This window comes from Rhinolophus sinicus, chromosome 17 (genome assembly GCF_057876585.1).
Source record: "Rhinolophus sinicus isolate RSI-liver-muscle chromosome 17, RSI-T2T, whole genome shotgun sequence".
Lineage (NCBI taxonomy): Eukaryota > Metazoa > Chordata > Mammalia > Chiroptera > Rhinolophidae > Rhinolophus > Rhinolophus sinicus.
In genome coordinates, this window is record NC_142517.1 from 138,393,566 (window position 1) to 138,417,296 (window position 23,731).

At 36.2% G+C, this 23,731-nt stretch overlaps 1 protein-coding gene across 7 annotated transcripts in view; it reads right to left on the bottom strand.

The window, feature by feature from the left end:
• The window catches only part of QTMAN (queuosine-tRNA mannosyltransferase), a 363,467-nt gene that overhangs the window by 322,629 nt on the left and 17,107 nt on the right, over positions 1-23,731 (bottom strand). The window lies entirely within an intron of this gene.

The window sequence follows — 23,731 nt, forward strand, 5'->3', positions numbered from 1 at the left end:
TATAAAAGGTATCCAGAATGGAAAGGAAGAAGTAAAACTACTTCTATTTGCAAACAACAAAATCTTATATATAGAAATTCCTAAGGAATCCACAAAAAGTATTAGAACTAATACTTTTTTCAGCAAGTTTGGAAGATACAAGTACAGTGTGCAAAAGTCAATTGTATTTATATGCAATAGCAATGAAGAATCCAAAAATAAAAAGACAATTCCATTTAAAATAGCATCAAAAAGAAGCAAATATTTAGGAATAAATTTTTAAAAAGAAATAGAAAACCAGAGGGTAAGGGCGGAAGGGGGCTCTAGAAGAGGGTAAACGGGGTCTAATGTATGGTGATGGAAAGAGAACTGACTCTGGGTGGTGAACACACAATGTGAGATATAGATGATGTATTACAGAATTGTACACCTGAAATCTATGTAACTTTACTAACAATTGTCATCCCAATAAACTTTAATTTTAAAAAAAAGAAAACGTGAATTCTTATAACCACAAAACGTTGTTGAATGATATTAAAGAAATAAATGGAAGGACACCCCATGATCACAGAATAGGGGACTTAACATTGTTATCCCTAATAATGAGCATCTTTTCATGATGTTATTGACCATTTGTTTATCTTCTTTGGAGAAGTATAGTCAGACAATTTGCCCATTTTTTAAAATTCTGGGTTGTCATTTTATATTTGAATTTTTAATATACTGTGGATACAAGTCTCTTATCAGAGATATGATTTGCAAATATTTTCTCACACTCAATGGGTTGTCCATTCATTTTCTTGATGATTACGTTTGAAGCACAAAAGTTTTAACATTTTCATAACACCCCATTTATCTAGTTTTTCTTTTGTCGTTGGTGCTTTTGGTGTCATACCTGTCCAACAGGTGTTAACAGAATGAAGGACTGGTTCCACTACACCAAGGTGCTTCTATATTTCAATTGAATTATTCCCCAAGTTAAGTAAAGGCAATAAAGTAAAAAAGGGAAGAGTAAAGTTTTGAAGGCTAGATGTGGCAATATTCTGTCATATATTCAAACATCATTAAGAATATGCAATTGTATCAGATGTTGAAGGCTTTTATATACTAGGGCAAGAAGTAAGGATTTAAAATGTCAATTATATTCTCATTTCTAAGAAACCCTCAGTCACTTAACCTACCATGGCCTAACTGCCAATACCTAATATTCAGCAAATTTACCATGTAACATCTTCCTTCTGACTCCCAGACTTGAACAATGATTGGAAAAAAAAAAGGCTCGTGACAGTTGTTGCCAATAAACATGTATGCTTAGGTTCTTGGCTAGAAATTCTTGCTTTGGGAATTCTACCTATGTTTTATTCTTTGAACACAGCAGTTGCTCCAAATCTTTTCCTCTTTTTGAAAGTTCTCACCACCACCTCCGCCTACTAACTTAGCTGATGACCCCCCCTTTTTTTTTAATAATACATATTTATTACTTTTCTTTTTTTTAATTAGTTTCAGGTATACAAAGCAACATAATATTAGGTTGGTACAAAAGTAATTGAGGTTTAAAAGGTTAAAAATAATTGCAAAAATTGCAATTACTTTTGCACCAACCTAATAGACATTTACACCCCTCACAAAGTGATGACCCCCCTCCCCCAAGCTACTATCCCTCTGACATCGTATATAGTTACAATACCATTGACTGTCTTCCTTATGCTATACTCCACCTCCCATGACTCTATATATGTATGTATGTGTGTGTGTGTATATATGTATATATATATAAATGTATATATGTATATATACGTATATATGTAAACACACACACACATATATATACACACAGACCTATACATATATATTTTTTTTTCCTTATGCTTGACATACAATATTATTCTACCTCAGCTTCAGTTGTACAGCGCATTGGTCATGTATCTACACAGTCTATGAAGTGATCCCCTTGACAAGTCCAGTGCCCATGTGGCACCTTACATAATCTTTACAACATTATTGATTACCCTCTTTTCCTTCAATAAACTTTCTTGGTCATTTAACTTGAGCCACTAAGGCCCTCCTATAAATTATAAGTAGATACTCACCCCATATATTTTCTTTCCCTCCCCAATTCACAAGAAGGGTTCCTTTTAACCTCAAAGTTTAGCCTACAAACCTATGTTAAACCCTCCCATCTCCTTTAAAATTGTGAACCACCAATTACTCCCTCTCTAAAATCTTCAACCACTTTCTTATCACCAATACCTTTGTGGCTATTAACAATTCATCCGTTTGCCTCAACCATTTAAAATCTTTTGCTTTAATCTTCTGAGTTATCATTTCAACTTACTCTACCAAACGTTTTCAAAGGAGACTACATCACTGTTTCCATATCCCTGTCCTCAAATTCACTCTTCAATACTTTATTATTTGGTTTCTATTCATACCTCTGCTAATGTCACCCTCAAAAGAGTCTCCAATGGTCACCAAACACCAAATGAGCTTCACTTGGTCCTCATATATCTTCAAATCTCCATAGTATTTAATAGTGTTCATTATATCATCATTGAAACTTTCTTGTTTTGACTTCCATAATAATAATAATACGCTCTTCTGGCTCTCTAGTTTTGTTTCATTTCTCACAGGCAACTCCTTCTTCCAAGTACTTCCTAAATACGTGTATTAATTACCCAGACTTGACAATGGTGCCATCTTCATTTCACATACAAACTCTCCATTTCACTCCTATTGTTGCCACCCCAAAGTCCTATTACCAGTTGTCTGACTCACTAAGACAGCCTCCTAATTAACTGGCCATCATGCCTCTACAATACCACTCCCTAATCCAAGAAACCAACTGCTTTGGTAACATGCCTGAAGTTTAGCCTGATTGTCTCAGTCTTCCACATAAAAGAAAGGAAGCGCACAGATTCGAAAGAACATTTGGTTTGAATCATAGTTTTGAAAATTATTTGTCATGAGACCTTGGGTGAGTCACTTAACTCCTATAAGCCTCAGTTTTCCTCTTCTTTAAAATTAGGATTCTAATATCTACTATACAAGAGTTGTTATAAACCATAAGACATATTCAAGTTTGACACATAAGAGATGTTCCATAACCTTCAAAGGTTGTCCACTGCCTAACAAGTAAGATGTAAATAACCTTACAAGACAAACCAAATCTTTCCAGTCCAATAGCCAACTGCTCCCTCTGCTCCTATGCAGGATCACCAGAAAATATTCAAAAATCACTGTGCCACTGCCTTTTTTATGGTATGTGCTCAGCCTGAAATTTCCTTGTCCCAAATCTCTCCTGCCAATTTTCGACCAGTTACTTAAGGTCCAGCTCTAATATCATATCCTTTAAAAAATGCCTAATGTGAAACAAGCTTTGTTTCCTCTGGGCTTTATTTGTGCATCTCTTATACCATTTATTCCATTCAAGTTATTTATACACTAGTCTTTCTTCCTTATTAGAATGTAAACTTTTGAGGGCCGGAACTATGTGTTTTATGCACTGCACTGCTCAGTACCCTCTACTACAAACAGAAGCATTGGTGAAAAATAATAGTGACACTTAGATTGATTTCCAACACTATTTATAAAATTTATCCTAAGTAATTTATGTAGCCACCTATCTTAACTATATGCTCAGTATGGAAATTGAATAAAAGTATTCAGTAAACTGGGACATTTCCAAAGGGAGATCTGACTGATTTAGAATACATAATTGAAACACAAACAAGAAATAAGACTTAAAATTCTGCATTATGGAGAATACTATGATTTTAATAACAGTTAAATCTTATCAATTCGAAAGGATAAACTTTATCATTTTATTTTTAAAGGTAATTTACACAAATCATCAAATAACTCCATTTCAGAAACACGCAAACATAACAAATGATCATATGCGTAATCAAAATGTAGCACAAAGCTACATGTCAATGAAATTTCCCAGGTATTTTACAAAAATTAATCAGAGTTGATTTTTGCCAGACCAGAGAATACATGTAATTCTTGAACAGTAAACAGAAGAAATACACAAGCAAATTGTCCATAAAAGGTGTGATCAAATGGTCAACTACAGTATTCAAGCACAAAGTGATATTCTGAATGAATCAAAAAGACTGCATTACAGCATTTTTTGTCACATATCTAACTTTTCCTGAAAAACCATAGAGATGCAGGTAGTATACGGATGCACACAAGTACAAATTGAAAGCATGGCTGCAAATATTAGAGAGAATGGGAAGCACCTGCTTCCAATTTGACTTGTATATACTGTAAATAGTACCTGCTTCCTTGGTTGGAAAACCTCTAAGAGGAAATTGCACTATTGCACCAGGGTGTGTGCTCATATATGCTTATGCTCTCATGCAGTTGTACTGAAAGACATTACATGAACCTCAAAATGCAGGCAGGGTAAATCTAGATAAGTACCAAGATCAACATTAATAATGCATTCTTGGTAAACCTGTACAGATAACCAGCACTCTTACGTCTTCCCTGTGTTCACACAGCATGCTTTTCAAACTGGTCTAAGTGAGGACCGTAACGCTGTCTTGAAGAAAGAGGCAGCATTTTCACTTTGGGTGTGATATCATCTCTCAGGTATTGAATCTCTGAACTCTGTGTATAATAATAAAACCATTTATTTCATATTTTAAGATACATAATCAATGGACATATATACATGTGTGTATACATACACACACACGATTTCTAAGCTGTAAGTAGAGTATATATATTTACCTATCTATGTGCAATAATATAGACGACTGCATCTGACTTGACTGAACATGTGTCTCTGAGTCTCTTGGCTATTTAACCCTCACGAGTGTATGAGCTGACCATTAAGAAATACTTAATTACAACCAAATCCATTTCCCTCACAGAGGACTATACAATGGCCCTATTTTGAATCTTAAGACCTCTTTGAAGATCTGATGAAAACTAAGGGTTCTCTACACAGAAATCCCTGAAGTACATACACATGTAAGATTTTACATACCAATGCAGTGGGGGTAGTTTGGAGACTTTCCTAAAGTCTGACGAACTTTGATTCACCTTGCTCACTTTCTTCAAGACGCCCTGGAAGTGTTTGCATGGCCTAATTTTGTGTATTAGTTCTCCCCAGTTCTACCATTTACCAGTAAAGTGGCCTCTCTTGTACTTTTTCTATATAATCTCATAATTTTCATGCAAATCTGATGACTGTGTATATCATGCTGTACTATTTTAATTGATTTTCTTATTTTCTTCTCCACTGGAATGTGAGCTTCTTAAGGCCAGTAACTGTGTCCGGTCCTTTTCTGTAACTCCAGCAACTAGTACTGCGCCTACTGCAAAGAAAGTAAGCAATGAGTATCAGTCAATCAAACAAAACATTGGGTTGATCATTATTGAAACTGGGCAAAGGGTACATGCAGAGTAGGGGAGGAAGGGTGTTTCATTCTACAAATCTGTCTTCTTTGGTATATATTTGAAATTTTCCAAATATTGGGGTGGAAAAGGCTAGAAAAGAAAGACGTATAGCCATGCATCAGTAAGTTTAATATATATGAAAGAATCTAAAACCCAATCGGACTTACTCATTTCGCCTCCAAGAACTAGGATGAATAGAAACCAAAATTTTGGCTTCAGATAAGAAAGAACTCTTTAATCATTAAAGGTGTCTGAAAATGAAGTTGGTTCCAAGAAAGAAAGAGAGGCCCCTGCTACTGGGCTAGTAATATTCAAGCATGAGATGACCAATCAGCATGGGTTACTATTTAGGGGATTAAAGCACCAAACGGGACAAATGAATTCTAAGGGATCTTCAACTGTGTATCTGAAAACAGAGTTTATTATCTTAAAACATACAGAGAGGTCAACAGAAAGATGACTGTTGGTTTCACAATTTTTATAAAGCCTCTACAAAGAAGGAAGTTCTTTCACACAACCAATTTCTTCACAAGCCTCATCTCACAGGCATTCACTGAAGCCCTAGCCTTCTGGCAGGGGCTCCATGTGCCCTGCGGCTCCTACTGGAACGCTCTTCAGACAGAAGCTAAGGCACAGCTCCTCAGGGAAGCCTTTCCTACCTGACCAAGATTAGGTTCTCTCTTTGCATGCTCTCCAACAATCAATTCTTGTCTACAGAGGAGAGACCCCATGTTTTTGCTCACCACTGTTTCCCCAGAGCTTGTCACAGAGCCTGGCATGTTGTAAGTGCTTAATAAATATTTGTTGAATGGATGAATGAATACAACATTCCCTATGAACCTAGCATTTTCATAAATTATGATCTAAACTGAATACAAGTCAACTTGCCAAAATACAACTGAGCTACACATATTTCTTTATCACAAGTGATTAAACTACCTCTCTAGAGGCTAAGGACAAGAAAATAGCTAGCTCCCAAGGCAATATTTTTATACCTCTTTTATTATGAAAATAACTTTTTAAAATAACTTTTAGCTTCACAATACACAAAAGAAATTTATTTCCTAGAAGACTTAAGATTCAGACAAACCAAATGATTCTCAAGTCAGACTGTGGGGTAAGCTGAAAATATATTGTATGAATGTGAAGTTTAATGAGGACATTTAGGTAATGAAAAAGCAGTGAGAGCTTCAGGACAGATGGACAAACATCAGGTGACATAATTCCAAATGTGTTTTAAGAAAAACATGAAAATTCCCAGAATAGGAATACTTTGTGTTGCTAAGTAACACTGAAGATTAATAAGTAAATTGTCTCTCTTACAAAGGTCAACTACAATCATCTCATTTATCAGTGTAATTCCTTTTAATGATTATTCATTTTTAAGGCCTTTACAAAATATACTAAACAAAAAGGAAGACATAAATTGTGTTTAACACTCAGAAATCACTAATGTATCTAATGTGTACAGGGATATTTAGAGTGCTATTTATTTGACTTCCATCAGAAGTGGCTTTTAGGAAAAAATTACAAGATCCTACCTTTAGTATTAAGATTATAAGTGAGAAAAAAAATTCTAATAAATTATGAAAAGTACAAAAAAAATTCTACCTACATCAAAATGACTACTATAACTAACATATAAAATATTTGAAATTCCAAATAAATTCTAACAAAGCCATACACGATGTTTTTTTTTGTTTTATTGTTTTTGTTTGTTTTTTTAAAGATTTTATTGGGGAAGGGGCACAGCACTTTATTGGGGAACAGTGTGCATTTCCAGGCCTTTTTTCCAAGTGAAGTTGTTGTCCTTTCAGTCTCAGTTGTGGAGGGTGCAGCTCAGCTCCAGGTCCAGTTGCCGTTTTCTAGTTGCAGGGGGCACAGCCCACCATCCCTTGCGGGAGTTGAACCAGCAACCTTGTGGCTGAGAGGAGACATTCCAACCATCTGAGCCATCTGGGAGCTTAGTGGCAGCTCAGCTCAAGGTGCCATGTTCAATCTTAGTTGTAGGGGGCGGAGCCCACCATCCCTTGCAGGACTTGAGGAGTTTGAATCGGCAACCTTGCGATTGAGAAGCCCACTGGCCCATGTGGGAATCAAACCGGCAGCCTTCGGAGTTAGAAGCATGGAGCTCTAACCTCTTGAGCCACCAGGCCGAACCCTAAACACTATGTTTTAAGGCTACTTAATTTTTATTTGGGAGAAATTGCCACTTCCATTTTATTCAGAACTCTGTATTTTTTGATAAGGTTGAATTAGAGCCAGCGCTACAGCACACTGAAATCCCTTAGACTCAACTCTGCTCCTTATAACCTTTAACTTTAATTTTCAACCTAACATGAACTTTCACCCAGACTACACTTTCACCCCAGTCACCCACTCCATTATTAGTATCAACCGAAGCTCAGTTCTTTCTCCACTTCAGAGATAAATGACAAACTAAGAAAAAGATGAAGGGAACCCTTCAGACTGAGGAATGAACTCCAAAGAATAATTGCTATTTAATGAAATAAAATTTACCTTGTAGAGCTTTGAATGTGGAAAAGATTTAGCCTAATGCCTAACATTTACTAAATACTCAAAAATCAAAAATATTGTTATTATTGCTGTGCTTTAATTTTATAATTGACTTATTCTGACATTATTAAGACTAAAAAGAATGTAGTCAGTGATTTAGTAATATTCCAATCCTACGAACTAGAAAACACAAGACTCTACGTCCTTTAACTTTCTATTACTAAAATTTTCAGGGACGGCCGGTTAGCTCTGTCGGTTAGCGCGCGGTGCTCTTAACAACAAGGTTGCTGGTTCGATCCCCACATGGGCCACTGTGAGCTGTGCCTTCCACAACTAGATTGGAACAGCTACTTGACTTGGAGCTGATGGGTCCTGGAAAAACACTTAAAATAAATAAAAGTTTTTTAAAAAAAGAAAATTTTCAAATGCACACAGCAGTAGAGAGAAGAGTTTAATGAACCATATCACCTACCTTCAACAACTATCATCACTCTGTCAATTTTGTTTCATCTATAGGAAATCTATTCGTGAACAATGCAAAAGCACACTGAATTATGACTCCCTTTTAAAAGTGTACTCAACATGTTGACTATGCAGAAGTAATGAGTTTCATGCAAAAACTTTATTTTTTGTCTCTTACCGATCTATTAAACCTATTCAGCAGTGAACCAACCTCTGCCTTTGAGGAAAAACTCAAGTAATCCTCGTCACTTTTCTGGTTCCCTCATAAGTAACAGAAAATCACATGACGACTTTAAATGGTAAGTCTCAGTTCAGTAATTTAAAACAACTAATCCCAGATAGACAATGGGGAAATTTGAATACGTACTATATATTATGTATAACATTACTGTATCAACGTTAAAGTCCAGGATGTGATAATAGTATTGTAATTACATAGACTATCTTAATTTTTAGGATAAACAAGCTGAAGTATTTAGGAGTAAAGCTGTCATTTTCAAATGTTTCAGCCCCACTCCAAGGGCCAAAAAGGAGTACATACAATAAATACATGTTGCCAAATGTTACTAACTGGTAAAACGTGTGAGGTGGTTATTATATTACTAGTTGAACATTTCCGTAGGTGTGAAAATTTTCAAAATTAAAAGACTAGATCCAAAAAATAATCAAAACTCCAAAGTACATTTAACATTAAATCTTATGTTCTCCATTCAGCTGGGGCCTGCCCACAGCTAGCCACTGTCAGTGTAGGAGGCAACAAATCCTTTTTTCCTCACCAAGAAGATTCTTTTCTGCCATCTCCTGGAGTTTTCTGAGTCCACGATGGTCAAGATCATATACATAGGACAGTTCTTATAAGACTGCTACTGTACCAAAATAGCCTAGGGCTATGTGACTATCATACATAGGTGTTTAAAGCTGATTTTTCCTCCCTTGTACAGCTTATGTGCATTCTTCCAAAGGTCTGATCCTCCAGTTGCGAAACTCCTTCCAGGGGCAGTGCTCTCCTTCAGTGAAAAGATCACTCCTAAAACCCCTGTGGCTTCGGACCCCTGGAAGTACACCCCACAATTCCTTGCTGCTGGGAGCTTCTTGCCCTGGCAGAAAACTGTCTTGGGCAGGATCCCTTTTCAAATAACACCAGATTGATATTCATATTCAGGGATACACATACCTTTGACATGTTGTAAGAGGGGAGTTCAATTACTTCTTAAACCCAGCCCTACTGCCACAGGACACTTGAACTTCCCCAGGCAGGAGTCTCTGGTGACCCCAACTTCAGAACCCCCCCCCCATTTAATCCAGTTGAAACTCCTCTTACTAGGCTTGATGAAAGATTCAGACATCCCCAACTTGTGGCAGGCAGGACTAACATACACAACACTCCAGTGACATTCCAGAAAAATTCAACTGACAAAAACCTCTCCCCCTATTGACATCCTCTATGTGAGTGAAAGGATTCAAAGGTCACAAAACGAGCTTTCCACAATTCTGCATACTGTGTAGCACTTCCTTTGGATAGAGAAGCATCTATTGAATACTGGCGCATGCACTGAAAGTTCTAGTTTATCACTCCATTATCCCAGGAACTCTATTATTTTGTCAACCCTGAGAAAGAAGATACCAGGAAGGACTCCTGGTGGCTAACTGGATCAAATTTAAAAGCAGAGCCCAGCAGCTGTTTCTAAACAGGGGCTTCTCACACAAGCCTCCCTCTAGGGAGAAGCCTGCCCTAAACTGCCTGCCTTCCACACTGAACTGCCTACCTACATTAGGCAACTATTTCCTCATTAGCATCTTCACCAACCAATCAGAGTGGCTACATTCTGACCAATCAGAACAGTGCTTTTTGGACCAATCAAACTGTGAGGCTTTGGAGTCCTCATTTGCATGAGGATAAACCAATTGGGAACCAGGGTTGGGGACTTCTCTCTATGCAAGTCAGCTTCCCACTGACTCGAAAAGCACACGTTCCCTCTGCACAGAAGACTGAAGACTGTGTTTCCCCAGCTGGAGTTGAAACACTAAAGATATCTCGCTGGACAAGAGTGAAGCAGGTATATTGGACCAGAGCAGAGCTGTCTAGAGAGAGAGGGGCCTCACCTGAGGGTTGCTTCAAACAGGGCCACCTCGCTGGAGGGCCACCTCTCAGATTGCTGTTCCACAGCAGTGCTGTCTCATAATTGAGCTGTAACACTATTGAGCTATTCCACAGCCTTGCTGTTCCACAATTGAGCTGTTTGCACTGAATAAATAAATGTTTTCTTCTTCACTGCACCCCAAATTGGGGATTCCTGTTAGCATTAAATTGGTGTCACTGACCATCGGTTGACATTTGGCTCATGCTTTTTGAAGCAAATATAAATATTGCATGCCAGTTTCCTTAAACTGTGGCCTCAAATCAGTAATCAAGACTTCTGAAAGCCATTACCACTCCGGGAGACATATCTTTTATATCTTTTCAGTGCCAGCACAAGCACCCAGCAAGTACATCATGCGCCCTCAAGGAAATGTTTTTTGAAGGGATGACCTCAGCAAATGACAGTAGGTATAAATAAATGGAAGAGTGTATAAAATTAAGCAATGACGACTGGCTTTCACCATCTGAAGGACTATCTGAAAATAGTCTGCTCAGTCAGTGAAAGTTGTGCTAAGCAAAGCACATTTGATCCTACCTAATTTATACACCTAGATATAGGCCTCCGAGAACGGAAAAGGGCGCCGAGAACCTAAAAACACTGAAGTGCTCCTTCTGTGTTCTACCATCGCACCCATCTCCACCCTTACTCTGGGCATACAGAAAATATGTGTGTCGCTACCATTTGTATACAAGTCACTGAGGACTTACTTATTTGTGTTCACCAAGGCCACCATAAATAGTGCTTATTCTCAAAATGTTACGTAATACAGGTTAGAGGACTCGCATAAAAGTTAAAAGAGAAATATATTGATTACATCAGAGAATGAGTAGTGTACCAATTCAGATTGCTCATAGCAACCCCCTTCTTTACTGGATGAACACTACTTAGATCTAATAAATGGACCCTTTATTTCTATCTGTTCCCTACTCTGGAACCTCAGCCATACAGAAAGATCTATCTTTAGGGCGGCACGTTGCCTGGAGTAGGCAATTCACTCTTACACATACACTTATTCACTCAACTAGCCACACTGGACATCTACCTCAAGATACCCTAAAGGCTTTCTGTTTTAGAGTATTTATGTAAATATTCAATGCATATTTACAGAACATCAACTATGTCCCAGGTTCTAGGTTAGTCAGACTCTACGGGAGAATCAAAGATGAGTAAAGTATTTACAACCTTCCAATTCATTAATAGTAAGGAGATTGGACAAATTTTTCAAAGGACTATAACATCCTACTAAAGGAAAGTACCATCATAAAGAAATGAGAGACTGTGAAGAATGATTAGGATTCTGACAGGGAAAGGTGAAGAAGGGTTCTCAGCAAAAGAAATATTATCAAAGAAAAAGATGTGAGCATAGGAATGTTGGCCAAGACACTGGAGGATTTGTTAAGTGTGAAAAGTGGAAAACAAGGGTAGAAAAAGCAGACTGAAGTATAACTGGACAGGCCCTGAGTGCCAAGGTTAAATATTGAAACTTCCCTTTGTGAACAAGGACAATCAGAGAAAATATAGATTCAAGGAAGAAAAGAGTCATTGAAAACTGAAATTGGTCTCAATATGGACAAAATACTGGAAAAAGAAAAACAAAAATTAGGAAAACTAAGAGGGGAGTATTTTCAATAGTCTAAGGCTATGGATAGCTACATGAACATAATTAAAAAAAGAAAAGTCATCAAGAAAGGGGTTGAACAATGTTCAACTATATTTTAATGGCAGGATACATGTAAATACAGATCTTTTTAGATGTATACAAAAACTTTCATTTTTTTCTTAAATTTCAGTACTAAAAAAAGGGAGCAACAGGGCATTTCTAATGCTGCTATGAAAGAAGAACTGGTACCAGACTTGCCCCCTTTCCACTGTAACCAACCAGAACACTGTACAAAATATATCAAACTGTTTTCAGACAGTGGACAATATGGCAGTACAGAACTATAATCCCTGAAGAATGGAAACCAGTGAGGTGAACCCTATGGTTACCCCTCTTCTCTCTATGGACCAGGTGCAAGGAGATAAAAAATACATGGTGGTCTAGCTGAATTGAGAGAACAGCTTTAGTGGAGTTTTAGGGAGGCTTTGGTGACTGGAATTTTTAAGGATACAGCGCATATGAGAAAGGAGCTACGCAGAGAAAAAACTCCACATATCTATATAGGGGTCCCGTGTATACATTTCTGATAAATATTGTAAGACTCCAGGAGCCTGGTAGAACAAGTATGAAGACTACCCAAAAGTCACATAGGCCTAGAAGACATTCAAGATTAGAACATCAGAGTAGAGACTTCATCGATCATACATGGCATTCAATATAGCATGACAAAGGGTTACATCGTAGTAATAGACTAAATTAGCTTTACAGTAAAGGCTACTCGAGAATAATCTTAACAAAGCTTAAAAACCAGCCTCAAGAAGATCAAGCTGATCCACAAAGAACTTAAAACTGCCAACCAAAACCAATACTCTTTTTAAAAAGACAATCACATCAGAACACTCAATAAAGAAACATTCAGCTAACCAAAAATTACATTCAGCTAACCAAAAATTACCACACATGTGAGGAAGAAATATGTGACGCATAGCCAAGACAAAACAATGGAAAACAGATCCAGAAATGGCAGAAATGACAGAACTAGCATACTAGAACATTGAATAAGCAAGTACATTTGAACAGTACTTAAGAATGTATTTAAGAACTTAAAGCATAATATGATAATGAAAAAAATGAAAGTTATTTTAAAAAAGCGGAACTTCCAGAGATTAAATCTAAATGTCTTTTAAAAATTTTTCACTAGAGGGTCTTGTGACAATATAGAAAACACGATCATTTAACTTGAAGGCAGAACAATAAAAACTGTCCAAATAGAGGCCGAGAAAAAAAGGGTCTGAGAAAAAGTGAATTGGGCCTCAGTGAGATGTGGAATAATATCTAGTCATCAGTAATATGTGTAACTGGAATCCTGAAAAGATAAAAGCAGAAAATAGTTTTGAAAAATGCACAACCTAAAAGTTTAAAAATTTAAGGAAAATGATAAACCTACAGATCCAAGAACTCAATGAACCTCAAGCAGGATGCATATAAAACAACTACATCAAGACATACCATTTCAAAAAAACAAAAAGCTAAAGAGAATATCTAAAAAGCACAAAGGTTTTAACAAAACAACACATTACAATATTAGATTCACGGGGGGGAAAAAGGAAAAGGATCCCCACTGATTTCTCATCCAAAGAAAAGAAATAAAATGTAAGACAATGTAAAGAATCATCTGAAGAGCTGGAAGAAAAAGAAATTAAAAAAAAAAAAATTGTCGGTACAATTCAAAAATAAAGGTTAAATAAAACATTTTCAAAAAAAAGATGAGAATTTGTTGACAGTAGACTTTTTTATAAGAAATGTTAAAAGTTCATCAGGCTGAAGAAAAATTATACTATTTATAAGCACACATCTACATGAAGGAATGAAGACCTCAAGAAAGGATAAATATGGAGATAAATACAACAGACTTCTTTCTCATTTTTTAATTCCTGTAAAAGAAACTGTTTAAATAAAAAACAACAACACTGTGATGTTTTACATAATACTCAGAAGTAAAATATATAACAATACTACTAAGAACAGAAGGGAAGAAACGCCACATGTTGTTGTAAAGCTCTTAGAGATAAGGTGTATATAATTGGGGTATAGAGTGTGATGTTAAAATGTGTATTATAAATCCTATAGAAACCACTAAATTTAAAATAAATATATAAAGATATATAGCTAATAATCCAAAAGATGAGGTTAAAAATAAACACCAATCCTAAACAAAACAGAAAAACAAGAGGAATGAACAGATGGGACATATAGACATATTTCACAAATACTATGCACATTTTTTGTTGTCTTTTGATTACTGGATTATTAGTTTTTAATATATACAAGTCCTTTACCAGAGATATAATTTGAAAATATTTTCTCCCATTGTGGGTTGTATTTTTGCTTTTTTGATGGAGTCTTTTGAAGTATAAGAGTTTTTCATTTTGATGAAGTCCAGTTCATCTATTTTTTCCTTTACCACTTGTACTTTTGGTATCTTCTAAGAAGGCTTTGCCTAACCCAAGGACATGAAGATTTACTCTCATGTTTTCTTCTACAAGTTTTACAGTTTCAACTCTTGCATTTAGGTCTATAATCCATTTGGCATTAATTTTAACAGCATAAGAAAAGAGTCCAAATTTATCACTTTGCTAATGGATACACAGTGGTCCAACACCATTTGTTGAAAAGGCTAGTATTTCTGTGTTGAATTATCTTGGCACCCTTGTCAAAAATGAATTAACCATAATTGTCAGGGTCTACTTCTGGACTCTCAATTCTATTCCACTGATCTATATGTCTATCATTATACCAGAATCAAACTGCTTTAAATACTGTAGCTTTATACTACGTTTTGAAGTCAGGACGTGTCCTTCATTTTTCTTTTTCAAGACTGTTTTGACTATTCTGTGTACCTTGAATTTCCATATAAATAATGGGATCAGTTTTTCATTTTCTGAAAGAAAAAAAGAAGTCAGCTATGATTTGGATAGCGATTGCCTTGAATCTGTAGATCATTTGGAAGAGTACTTCCATCTTAACACTATTAACTCCTCTGATACACAAACACGCAATGTATTTCTACTTATTTTTTTTTCATTTCTTCCAACAATTTCTATAGGTTTTTGAAATAGTGTTTTTCTATTGCTGTTGTTAAATTTGTTCCTATTTGTTTTTTTGTTATTGTAAATGAAATTGTCTTAATTTCACTTTTATATTGTTCACTGGGCTAGTGTACAGAAATACAACTGATTTCTGTACACTGCTCTTGTAACTTTGCAATTTGATGTTCATTTATTAGTTACAATAGATTTGAATGGATTCCTTGGGAATTTCTATAAAGAAGATCCTGTCATCTGCAAATAGAGATAATTTTACTTCTTTTCAATCTAGATGGCTCCTTTTTCTTTTTCTTTTTTTTCCCCCTTTTTCTTACCTAATTTTCTTAACTAAAACCTCCAGTACAATATTAAACAGATTCGGTGGGAGCAACATTCTTGCCTTGTTCCTGATCTTGGGGTAAAGCATTCACTCTTTCACCTTTAAGTAAGATGTTAGCTGTGTTTTTAAACAGAGGCCTTTTATCACGTTGAGGAAATTTCCTCTTATTCCTAGTGTGTTTTGATTATAAAAAGGATTTTGTCAAATGACTTTTCTCTCTAATGAGACGACATTACCTTGATACCAAAGTCTGACAAAGACATCACATCACCTTGCCTTAATCAGCTGGAGCTGCCATAACAGAAGCCCATAGACTGGGTGGCTCAACCACAGGAATTTACTCCTCAGAGTACTGCAGGCTAGGAAGTCCAAGATCAAGTGCGGGCCAATTTGGTTCCCCGGCGAGGGCCCTCTTCTTAGATTGCAGATAGTTCCTTCTCGCTGAGTCCTCACACCAGGGAGAGAGGGGACAAGTAAGCTCTGGTCTCTTCCTCTTCTTATAAGGACACTAATGCCATTGTGCGGGCCTCACCCACATGACCTCTTCCAAATCTAATTGCCTCCAAAGGTCCCACCTCCAAATACCATCAACTTGGGAATTAGAGGTCCAACATATGAATTTTGGAGAGACACAAACATTCAGTCCATAATACTCCCTCAAAAATAATGGTATCCCTCATAAACACAGATTTATAGGTCATTACCAAAATACGACAAGTCAAATTCAGGATAATATTAAAAGGTAATACATTATAATCAAACTGGGTTTACCACAAAAATATAAAGGCTAGTTTAAGATCTAAAATCCAATCAATGCAACTCATTATTATTAATACATATTTTAAAAGCCAAATGAATGACTCGTCCGATAGATACAGAAAAAGCATATGACAAAATTTACCAGTCATTTGTAATAAAAGCTCTCAGCACACTAAAAATAAAAGGGAACTTGCTCTACCTGATATAGGGCATCTATTAGAAATTTACAGCTAACGTCATACATAATAGTGGAAGTCTGAATACTTTCTACTTATGACCAGAACAAGGCAAGGAAGTTCATTCTCACCACTTCCATTTAACATTGTACTAGAGGTCCTAGTCAGTGTATTAAGGGAGAAATAAAACGGGTGGCCAGTTAGCTCAGTTGGTTAGAGCATGGTGCTGATAACACCAAGGTTGCCAGTTCGATCCCCACATGGGCCACTGTTAGCGGCGCCATCCTTAAGAAAAAAAAAAGAAAGAAAAAGAAATAAAAGACAAATATTGGAAAGCAAAATGCAAAACTCTACTTACAATTGACACAATCAGTTACGTAGAGTATCCTGAGGAATTCACACAAAATACGCCACAAGAATTAATGGATGAATTAATAAGGTAGCAGGATACACGTTCTATATATATATATATATATATAAAAATCAATTTTACTTCTCTATACCAAAAATGACCAATTGTAAAATTTATTTCTTAAAAAACAGTCTTTTCAACAGCATCAAAAAATATAATTCATATCCTATTCACTTAGGATAAGTTTAGCAAAAGACCAGCCCAATGAAAATTACAATTAAAGAATAAATAAATGGGAGATATACCATGTTTGTGGATTGGAGTAAGTCAGTACTGTTTAGAAATTAATCCTCCCCAAATTTATCTACAGATTTGATGCAATGCCTACAGGCATTTTGTATAAATGTACAGCCAATTCTATAATTGATACAAACACGGAAAGGATTTAGAGGGCCAATACAATTTCAAGAAAGAACAAAGTTAGAGAAGTTATACACTGATTTCAAGACTTAGTATGAAACAATGATGTTGGCATCATAGACATATAGATCCATACAGATTAGCTGATTTTCAACAAAAGGGTCAACATAACTCAAAGGAGAAAAAACAGTTTTTTCAACAAATGGTCCTTGAATTACCAGATATGTAAAAGAATGAACCTTGATGTTTACCTCACATTCTACACAAAAATTAACTCAAAATGAACCACAGACCTAATATAAAAGCTAAAACTATAAAACTTTTAGAACACAGAAAAAAAAATCTTCACGACCTAAAGATTTCTCAGACAGAACCAAAAAAAAAGAAAGAAAGCAATAAAAAAAGCACAGACCAGAAAAACAAAACATTGATACACTGGTGTGTTTATTCAAAACTTAAAGCTTCTGTTCTTCAAACCACACCATCAGTGGGCAATCTACAGACCAGAAAAAAAAATGTCTGACAAAGGATTTGTATCCAGATATATATAAAGAACTCTTATAACTGAATGACAAGAAAACAAAGAAACAATTTTTTAAAATGGGCAAAAGATATGAATAGATACTTCACACAAGAAGATAAAAAAAAATGCCAATAAATAAATAAAAATATCAAGGTCACTCACTAGTAATTGGGGAAATAGAAACGAAAACCACAGTGAGATACCACTACACACCTACCGGCATGTCTGAATTCAAAAAAACGGTAACATCAAGCACTGGCCAAAATGTAGAGTAATTTGAACTTTCATACATTGCTGGGGAATATGGTACAATCACTTTGAAAACAGTTTGACAGTTTCTTACAAAGTTAAATGTACACTTACCAATTCTACTCCTGGGTATCTATCCCAGAATAATTAAAGCACACGTACACACAGACTTGTACACCACCATTCATGCTTGGGTTATTCCTTATAGGCAAAAACTAGAAAGCCCCCAAATGTCCACAAACAGGTAAATGGAAAAGCATCGTATGGCCCATTTATACAACGAACACTACTCTGCACTGAAAAAGGACTACCTACTAAGACACGCAGTAACAGTATGTTTTAAAAACATCATGCTGAGATGAATGCACAAGGTATGGTTCTATTTATATGAAACTGTAAAGCAGGCAAAACTAATTCATAGTGACAAAAATCAGATCAATAATTGCCTGGAAATGATGAGGGAGATGTGACTGCAAAGGGACATAAGGGAATGTTTTGAGGTGATGAAAACGTTCTGTACCTCGATTGTGGTAGTTAGGGTACATATGTGTGCATATTTGTCAAAACTCATTGAACTCTACACTTAAAATGTGCCTTCTATTGTATGTAAATTATACCCCAATACATTTTATTTAAAAATTTAAAAGGAGAAGACACATTCAGACATTTGGAAATAGTATCACTGACCACAGATGCCAATAAAGGACACATTCAATTCTACTACTGGTTTAGCCCCTAAAGAATGTCTCTCATTGTCTTTTATTCATTCAATCAATTATGTATTAAGTACCAACTATGTGTCAGAATTGTTCTAAATGTGGTGGTACAGTAGTAAACAAAACAAAATCCCCTTTCTTCATCAAACTGTCACCCTAACAGGAAAAGAACTGACCATAAAAAAGTAAAAGTAAAACTAACACATCGTTTCAGAAAGTGCTAACCAGAAAAATTAAGCAATGTGGGGAAGATGGACGTTTTAAATAAGATGGCCAAGGAAGGTCTCACTAGGAATGTAACCTTTCAATAAAGATCCAAGAAAGGTTAGGGAATAAGTTAAGTAGTTATCTGGAGGAAAAGTATTCTATGCAAAGGGAGTTGCAAGTGCAAAGGCCCTGAGGCCAGCTATCCAAGGAATATTATGATGTCAGGTGCAAATGGAGGGTAGTAAACAGATAGTCAAAAGATAAGCTGCAGATGGAGCTACATCAGGTAGAGCTTTACAGGCTACTACAGACTTGAGCTTTTACTGTGAGAAAGGAAACAACTGAAGTTTTGAACTGAAGACTGACAGAACTTGACGTATGTTTTAACTGTGATTATCTTGGCTTCTGCACTGAGATTAAACTGCTGGGTGAGGACTTAAGGATTGCAAGAGGAAGCTGGAAGGCCAATAAGGAGGCTATGAAAATAATCCAAGTTAGACATGATAATGAATTGGACCAGGTAGCAGTGGAGGTGGTGAGAGGTGGTCATATTCATTTTCTAGATGCACTCTGATGATAAAGGCAACGTGAACTACAGACAGACGAGGTGTGGATGTGAGAGAGAGAAGTCAGCGGTGACTCCAAGGTTTTTGGTCTGAGTCACATAGGTGAACTTGTCATTAATTTAGATGGGGAAGATTAAAGATACAACAGTCTGGGTAAAAAGATCAGTTGCGTTTTGAGCATTGTCAATTTAAATACCTTGTAATATCCATATGGAGATATCACAGTACAATTGGATATGTGTCTGGAGTGCAGGAAAAAAAGCTCTCAGAATGATTTTTATTTTTTTGCAAAGTAAATCACTGGATGTGGTGTGTGTGTGTGTATAAAACTTTCAGGAAATAATCCTTATTTGGATTTGTATTGCATTAGGGCCTCAGCACAAATGGATTGTTTGTTTTCTAATTTACATAAATTCATACAAGTCTGCTAGGCACTTCACACCTTTATTTTTACTTTCACATCTGAAGTACAGCAATATGGATAGATAAGGTGTATATTTAAGATAACAATGTGAACAGACACATTCCTGGAGCTACAGCTATTTAAAAGTGACACTAGCATCAAGATACTCATTCTTATTCTCCAAAGGCTTTAAAAAACAATCACTTGTTATGAAACTAATTGCACTGCCAAATGCTTCTTAGGATTGTATGTAAAAATTATTATCTTCTCCACATTTTACTGTTTTCAATCAAGGAAAGTAATAGACTTTGTGATTAGACTTAGAAGTTTGGTTTTGATGCTTATAACCATCTAGGTTCTAAAGTGAGTAACATTTCCACACTACATTTCATAAAGCAAGACACTTTGTACATTACTAAAGAAATGCAAACATGACATGTAAAAATACAAAACTTCAACCGGAATTATAATAACATGGGCAAGCATACTGCTTAACTGGTGAATTGAAAGCATTTTTTAAGAAGAAAAATTTTCAGTGTGAATGAACATTTCTTCCTAGCTGGCTAACTCCTTCCCAACTGCACGCCTCTGATTAATCCCCTTATGCTAGAATGCCTTTCTTCCCAGCTGATATCTCCTCTTCCTTCAAGGCTCAGCCCAAACTCAGCCTCCTCCACAAAGCCTGCCCAGAACCCCCGGGGTATTCAGTTATTTCCACCTTCCCACAGCACTGCCACTTACCTATCTAAGCGCACCTATGTCATCCTGCCCCAGATTAAGTTGGCTATTTACCCTAGAGCAGAAGCTCCCTGAGGACAAAAAATCTTAGTCATCTCTGCCTTGCCTAAAATACTTAACACAGTAGCTTACACATCAGGTTGTAGGTGTTCACTAAAGCTTTGTTCAACTAAATCCTATTAAACTAAGACAATGATCAAATACACTGAACTCAGTGAGATACGTGCTTTAGTTTCATCATTTCAAACACTCTTCCAGATCTCACTTTCCCATCTCTCCTTAACATCCCGGGTTAAGTTTTATTGCTTCTCACTTTCAAGTATTGTAAAAGAGAGTCGAGTCCAGTTTATGCCTTCAATTTCCTATCTTATTCAAAGAGTATTCATGTACCCCCACATAAACCCAGGCCAGCCAAGAGAAAGAATGGTTTTCGGTGTGTGTTTTCCCCCAATATTCTTCCTGGCTCTTTTACTTTTCTCCACTTCCTTCCTCACTTTCTGGTTCCTTCAGATCAGGTTAGGCAGAGGAAGGGGGACAAACGGCCTGTGTGCCTCATTCCATGGGGTTTTACTAAATGGCCAGGAAGCAGGACAATCTGCCATCCTTGTGTAATTATTAATAGTTAGTACCTTCTCCTTCTCAAAGGAGCCCCAGTTGGACAGTGCATTTCAGCCTTCACAGCAGGGTGACCAGAAGTTACAGCAAGCAGAGAAGCTGCTCCCTCCACCCACATAGTGCCCTGGGGTGGGGACGCATTCTCTGACTGGCTGATCTCCTGCTGTCCTACCCTCATCTGGCAAGCTGGCAGCCCTCCTTGGCGGGATCCATCAAGATAATTCAAAGCTGGTCAATTTCCACAGGGTCTACTTCAGCGATGTCCAAACTGCGGTCCATGGGCCAACTGCGGCCTGCGATCCATTGTTAATTGGCCCGTAGCAAATTCCAAAAATATATTTAGTTTACTTAAATAAACCAGATGAGGCAATACGTACTTCACCTCGAGTGAGTGGCCTGGCTGTTTGTATTTTACCACACATGGCCCTTAGAGAAAACCGCTGGAAAAAGCTTGGACACCCCTGCTCTACTTGCTTCACAAAACAAAGTTCATGTCTTCGTACCACACCCGATGAACAAATCCCAACTCTTTTCACTACCGCCCTTTCACTCACCACGTCACCTCACCTGTTCCACTCTTCTCCCCGCCAGAAACAAGACTATGTTCAGGAATGCCCCAGACTCTACAAAATATAGAGCTCTGTCAAGAACTCTCTGGAAGGTGCCATTGTAGCATCAAGAAACAAGATTATGGAGCTCGTTAAACATCCGGACAAGAAATTAAATACCATCCACACTTCTGGAAGACAAACCCAAATTCTGAGCTGGGAACAAAAGGTCCTTTTGGGGAGAAATGGAAATGTCACAGAATTCCCCACTAGATTAACAATTCTTCACCTGAATACTTGTAATACCCCTTTCCTAATTTTTCTTATATATGGGAGTGGGTGCTGCTGTTGTATTCTTTTACTAAGGCCAACATCCCTCTATAAAATCAATCTTTATTTTCAGCTTTGGAACTTTAGCTAAAATCCTGAAACCAACAAGTGCTAGTTGCCATCCTATTATCTTAGGTACAATTTCCCCTACATTACATATACTGTCTATAAGGGACTATTCATTTTAAGCAACTCAATGTGAAAGATTTACAGAAAAAGGGGGAGATATTGACTAAATAGATCAAGAAGGAAAAAAAGAAGATTCCTCATCTGGTCAAACAAATTTTACCTTAGTAGATTAATATATTACTCATATTCTAACAATTCATTTAATTATATATACATTTAATGAAGAACCACTGCATAAAATGAAGAATTCCCAGTTTAAAATTCAGATTAAAACATGTTACCTACAACATAAAATGAAAATTTAAAATGCTGTACAACAAACCAAGTCAATAATTGCATACAAGTACCCCTACTTTTCGAAAATTTGCTTTATGCCACTTTGCCTTTAGAAAAAATCTACATTAGTACCAGTTTTCGCTAACCAAAAAAAATCCAAAGAGGATTTTCACTTTTAAATTAACGGTAATTGTTTCTTCACTTTACTCCATTTGAATTTACAGAACCTTTCATAGAAATGCTCTTTCAAATAGATACAGAAGGGAACCTATATCTATTTAAGTGATATGCTATAATGTATTACGATTTTTTTTTAAATTACCAGATTCCAGTTATTACGTTAAGAATATTCATAAAAGCTCTATGCCTATAGCAATGTCATTTAGTACAAACCAAAACTTATACCTAGACAAATGGTAGAGATTTACAGACTTGAACTAAAAAAGGATGGTGGAGATGGTGTAACCACTTTGGAGACGTTATAAAGTTACACATAAACTTCTAAGTTAAAACATACACCAATTCTATGACAGAAAAAGTCCATTCCTAGGTATTTAACCTAGAGAAATTAAAATATATGTCCACAAAGACTTATACAAAAATTCTGTTTATAGCAGCTTTATTCACTATTGCCAAAAAGCAGAAAAAAAATCAAAAGTCCATTAACAGAAAAATGGATACGCAAATTGTGGTAAAATAAAACAGTACTCAGCAACAAAACAGAATGAACTATTAATACACACAACATGGATACACATCTCAAAACCATTACACTAAAGAAGCCAGTAAAAAAAAAAAAAAAAAAAGTACATACTCTATGATTCCATGTATAAAAAGTTCAGGAAGCAGCTTACTAACCTACAGAAATAGAAATCGGAACAGTGGCTGTCTACGGAGAGGAGAGGGAAGGACTGATTGAAGAGGCATAAGGGAACTTTTGGGGGTGTTAAAATATTCTATTTCTTGAATAGAGGGCAGGTATATGGATCTACACGTCAAAATTCATCAACTGTACATTTAAAATTTGATTTTTATATATAAATTACAACCAATAAAACTGATTTAAATCACCTCTGATATCTTACTCCTAGATGATGTCAGGGATACCCAGCTAATGTAAAGTTTGTAATCTCTTGCCAAAAGCTGAATAGATATTGGTAATAACCATAATAAACTTAAAAACTAAA